The following is a 6,000-nucleotide window of genomic DNA, read 5'->3' on the forward strand; positions in this document are numbered from 1 at the left end:
GTCAGCCTCACCTCAATCCCTGGAAAAATCATGGAGCAGGTCCTCAAGGAATCCATTTTAAGGCATGTGGAAGAGAGGAAGGTGATCAGGAACAGTCAATGTGGATTCACCAAGGGCAAGTCATGCCTGACCAACATGACTGCCTTCTACGAAGAGGTGACTGGCTCTGTGGATGTGGGGAAAGCGGTGGACATCATATACCTTGACTTTGGCAAAGCTTTTATTACAGTCTCCCACAGTATTCTTATCAGCAAGTTAAAGATGTATGGGTTGGATGAATGGACTATAAAATAGATAGAGAACTGGCTAGAGCATAGGGCTCAACGAGTAGTGATCAATGGCTCTATGTCTAGCTGGCAGCAGGTCACAAGCGGAGTGCCCCAGGGGTCGGTCCTGCGGCTGGTTTTGTTCAACATCTTCATTAATGATCTGGAGGATGGGGTAGATTGCAACCTCAGCAAGTCTGCAGATGACACTAAGCTAGGGGGAGTGGAAGATATTTTGGAATGTAGGGATAGGATACAGAGTGACCTAGACAAATTGGAGGATTGGGCCAAAAGAAATCTGATGAGGTTCAACAAGGACAAGTGCAGAGTCCTGCACTTAGGATGGAAGAATCCTACGCACAGCTACAGACTGGGTACTGACTGGATAAGCAGCAGTTCTGCAGAAAAGGATCTGGGTGTTACAGTGGACAAGAAGCTGGATATGAGTCAGTAGTGTGCCCTTGTTGCCAAGAAGGCTAATAGCATATTGGGCTGCATTAGGAGGGGCATTGCCAACAGATGGAGGGAAGTGATTATTCCCCTCTATTCGGCACTGATGAGGCTGCATTTGGAGTATTGTGTCCAGTTTTGGGCCCCCCACTACAAAAAGGATGTGGACAAGTTGGAGAGTCCAGTGGAGGGCAACAAAAATGATTAGGGGGCTGGCGCACAAGACTTATGAGGAGAGGCTGAGGGAACTAGGCTTTTTTAGTCTGCAAAAGAGAAGAATGAGGGGGGATTTGATAGCAGCCTTTAACTACTTGAAAGGGGGTTCCAAGGAGAATGGAGCTAGGCTGTTCTCAATGGTAGTAGATGACAGAACAAGGAGCTATGGTCTCAAGTTGCAGTGGGGGAAGTCTAGGTTGGACATTAGGAAAAAGTTTTTCACTAGGAGGGTGTTGAAGCACTGGAATGGGTTACTTATGGAGGTGGTGGAATCTCCATCTTTAGAGGTTTTTAAGCTGTGGCTTGACAAAGCCCTGACTGGGATGATTTAGCTGAGGTTAATCCTGCTCTGAGCAGGGGGTTGGACTAGATACCTCCTGAGGTCCCTTGCAACTCTAATATTCTATGATTCTATGATTAGTAAAAATGAAATATGAACATATACACGCTGATAAGTAGGATAAATACACTGAAGGGTTTTGGGACCTACGTATAAACCATTTAGCTTGCAGAAGGAAAACATATTCAAAGCCCAAATACATTTTTCCATTCACAGTCTGATTTTTCTTGTTTTCATTTTCTCCAGTTATTCAGAGCACAAGTGATTAATACCTCCAAGGAGGGCAATCCCAGAAATCTATAAGACAAGAAGAGGGAATAATAGGAAATTCAAATACTAGGCAGCTATTCAGCCATGTGAATAACTAGAAATTACAAGATGCTTTTAGAAGAATGTAGGCGAGATAAAATATGTGATGGGGTCTGAAACTCCTCCACTCCCTCTCATGAATTTTATGCTAATATACCTCTGGTGAACATACCAGATTTAAAACTAATGGAAAAGAATGGACTTTGTTTCAGACAAAGTGATGTGTGTAGATGGAGCTCAGATAATATCACTCTGATACACATGTTCTGAGCAGGTCCTTATGGGGGTGCCATAGAATATTTCATTGTGGGTCACCTTTTCCCTACAAGTTTCCTATTTTGTCATTTCATGAGATCTGACAGTCATAATAGTGATGCATAAAGGTCAGTGGTGTTATTTCATGCCTTGCCTCCAGCTGAGAAACTCTTTTTAAAATTTGAATTCTGCTAAGATTTTCCCTGTGTTTCTCTAAGGCCCCATACTGGACCAGCCTATCTTTCCAGCTGCAGGGGGCTAGGCAGGTTTCCCACCAGACTCCATCCTTTCCCAAGGGCTCTGTTTGCTGCCTCTATAGAAATCCTGATCACTCAAGCTCAAAACTCTGCTTACTTATCTGTCCATTTTTCCTATGCCTTTGTGTATTGCCTGGATCAAGATTCAGAGTATTTGACTGTAAAGGGGAACTGGGTCTCATTTAAAGTACCTAAAACACTTGAGACTTGGGACTGTATTAGCCGTCTTTGATGCAACAGCAAAACCTGTCAATTTTTTGTGATGCTGTATGTGCTGCATACCCAATCTGCCTGCTGATTTCAGCTGTAAATCACAATCAATTATCATATCAGGGTGATTATTACATTCAATTCCTATAATCTGCAGAGTGTCTTTGTCAATTTAAAAATGTGTTTGTTATTTTACTTTCTTAGTTTCTTCTTTGCACTTTTATTCTTTTGCTGTATAAAATTCAAAATAATGAAAGAAAAAACAAAGCAGAGAGGGCTGGATGACTTAAAGGATTGGTAATAGGATATAAAGAGATCTTTCATTTACGTAAGGTACTTACTTACCATAGTATCTGAGCACTTCACAAGCTTTAATGTATTTATCCACCCTGCAACCCTGTGAGGTAAGGCAGCACTATTATCCCCATTGTACAGATGGGGAAGAGAGAGACTAAGTGACTTGCCCAAGGTCACACAGGAAGTATGTGGCACAGCAAGGAATTGAAATCAACTTTCCCAGGTTCTAGGCTAGTGCCCTAACCACAGAATCTTCCTTCATTTCTGTTGTGTTGATACTTGAATACAGCTCAGGTCAGCAGAGCCCAAACTTTGCTGCTACTTGATGGCTTATGTGAATGAGATGGTGGATCTCACTTCATTCTCCAGGGGACAGATAATCACAACACAAAAAACTACCAGCACAACTGTCATTATGTAATCCACTTATTGACAGTCTTACCAGAGAATCCTAGAATTAAAAGGGTCATTGAAGCCTGAATTTAACTGATTTGGTCCTTCCAAGTTAGGGTGGACACATTTTAAGACACCTATTTTTATTGAAGATGTTATAAAAATATATATAATAAGCCAAATTCACTGCAGTGTAACTCCAAAGAATCCCATGGATTTACATCAGGGATTAATTTAGCCTAATACATTTATTTTACTGTCCCATTATTATATATGGAGATGGGGAGCTCTAGAAATATGCACATACTCCCATGTTCATTTCAGTGCCCCAACATTTAGACATGAGCAGCACCACAGATATATGCATGTGATGAATTGGGAGTTCTGCATCTGTTTATTGCAAAGATAGTTTAATGAAGAAGGCTCTGGAAAAATCATGGAGCTGGTTGTCAAGGAATCCATTTTAAGGCACGTGGAAGGGAGGAAGGTGATCAGGAACAGTCAACATGGATTCACCAAGGGCAAGTCATGCCTGATCAATCTGATTGCCTTCTATGAAGAGGTGACTGGCTCTCTGGATGTGGAAAAAGCGGTGGATGTGATATACCTTGACTTTAGCAAAGCTTTTGATACAGTCTCTCACAGTATTCTTATCAGCAAGTTAAAGAAGTATGGGTTGGATGAATGGACTATAAAATGGACAGAAAGCTGGCTAGATCATTGGGCTCAACAGGTAGTTATCAATGGCTTGATGTCTAGCTGAAGCCGGTAACAAGTGGAGTGCCCCAGAGGTCGGTCCTGGGGCCGGTTTTGTTCGACATCTTCATTAATGATCTGGAGGATGGGGTAGATTGCAACCTCAGCAAGTCTGCAGATGACACTAAGCTAGGGGAGTGGAAGATATTTTGGAATGTAGGGATAGGATACAGAGTGACCTAGACAAATTGGAGGATTGGGCCAAAAGAAATCTGATGAGGTTCAACAAGGACAAGTGCAGTGTCCTGCACTTAGGATGGAAGAATCCTACGCACAGCTACAGACTGGGGACCGACTGGATTAGCAGCAGTTCTGCAGAAAAGGACCTGGGTGTTATGGATATGAGTCAGCAGTGTGCCCTTGTTGCCAAGAAGGCTAATAGCATATTGGACTGCATTAGTAGGAGCATTGCCAGCAGATGGAGGGAAGTGATTATTCCCCTCTATTTGGCATTGGTGAGGCCGCATTTGGAGTAGTGTGTCCAGTTTTGGGCCTCCACACTACAAAAAGGATGTGGAGTAGTTGGAGAGAGTCCAGTGGAGGGCAACAAAAATGATTAGGGGGCTGGAGCACAAGACTTATAAGGAGAGGCTGAGGGAACTAGGCTTGTTTAGTCTGCAAAAGAGAAGAATGAGGGGGGATTTGATAGCAGCCTTCAACTATCTGAAAGGGGGTTCCAGGGAGGATGGAGCTAGGCTGTTTGCAATGGTAGTAGATGACAGAACAAGGAGCAATGGTCTCAAGTTGCAGCGGGGAGGTCTAGGTTGGATATTAGGAGAAAGTTTTTCACTGGGAGGGTGGTGAAGCACTGGAATGAGTTACCTACGGAGGTGGTGGAATCTCCATCTTTAGAGGTTTTTAAGCTGCAGCTTGACAAAACCCTCACTGGGATGATTTGGTTAGTAAAGCTGCATTGAGGAGGTTCATTAGTGTGAAGGTACTGAACCACTGATGATTAGCTCTTTTAAATGGTTCCCTTCCAACTCTAATATTCTATAATTCCCTTCATTTTCTTTTTATAATCACACACACAGCAGGACATGCTTATCATCCATATCTGATGCAGGTACATAATCTGTGACACCTGATTATCACACTGATCATAATTATCATATCCACACACACACACACACACACATGCTTATCATGTTATCTTGTGATTATCACACTGATCATAATTATCATATTGTTATCTTGTGCTTCCCACATCTGCTTGTTATAGCCAGCTGCAGTCTTTTGTCTTTTACTTAGTTTGTAATCTGTTTGGGTCTGGGGCCATCTTTTTGTTATGTCTACACAGTGCCTAGCATAATGAGATCCCATCCCTGGTGGAGGCCTCAGTTTGTTTCCACGGTACAAATAAATGATAATATCCTTATGACAAACAAACACACATCTAAAGGATTTAGAAGAGAAAACTAATACCCCAGGTGGGTTGCACAGATTCCTTATAAGAAAGCTTCCTTTTCCTTGTAACAGGTAGAGCTGCCATATGAAAGTAAGGCAAATAAACTAGCACTCTCAAAAAGTAGAATATTTGGCTGCCCTGTCTTAGGAGAGGCAAAAAGTGGTGGCTTTGCTGTAAATTAAGAGAATCCTACTAAAAGAAGGTTACTGCTCACTGTAGCAGAGGGATGGGAGCAAGATAAACTGGGAAATAAAATGAGGGAATAACTGGATAATGCTGGACATTTTATTTACAAACATTAGTCTTGCTTGACAATGAGAAAAAAAAGTGTCAAGGAATATATACTCCACATTGACTCACCAAGATCAGCAAAGCTGGTGGCAACTTTCAGAACTCCTAAGTGACACTATGGGTGAATTGGTTAGCAGCAGCTATATAAATATTTGATCCTAGCATTACTCTTTCAGAAGAAATCTAAAAATACAGAAAAATAAGCAGCATATACAAATTTCTCCATTTAGAGCTTGATTGCCATGTACCTCCAGAAACCAGCAGAGCCTCAAGCTGGCTCCTGTCACAGCAACACTGGCAGCAAGCAATAGGGAACCAGGAGCGCTTGCTTTTTCCCATTGGCTCTGGCACTAGACCCAACTTGCAACGTTCTGGCTGGCCTGTGTCCCGCACTGCCCTCTGCTATGGGGCCCAATCAGGGATTTGACTGTCTAGCGCTCCAGTCCTATAGGCCAACTTGCTGTTTTAGACAGACCTTGACCTGATTCCATGGAGATCAACCACTAGCACCTTCCGCATGCAGGGTGCACCCCAGGGCGGGAGAGGAGATGC

This window comes from Emydura macquarii, unplaced genomic scaffold, assembly GCF_026122565.2.
Source record: "Emydura macquarii macquarii isolate MOO-44397 ecotype Brisbane River unplaced genomic scaffold, CSIRO-AGI_Emac_v2 contig_1230, whole genome shotgun sequence".
NCBI classification, from domain to species: Eukaryota; Metazoa; Chordata; order Testudines; family Chelidae; genus Emydura; species Emydura macquarii.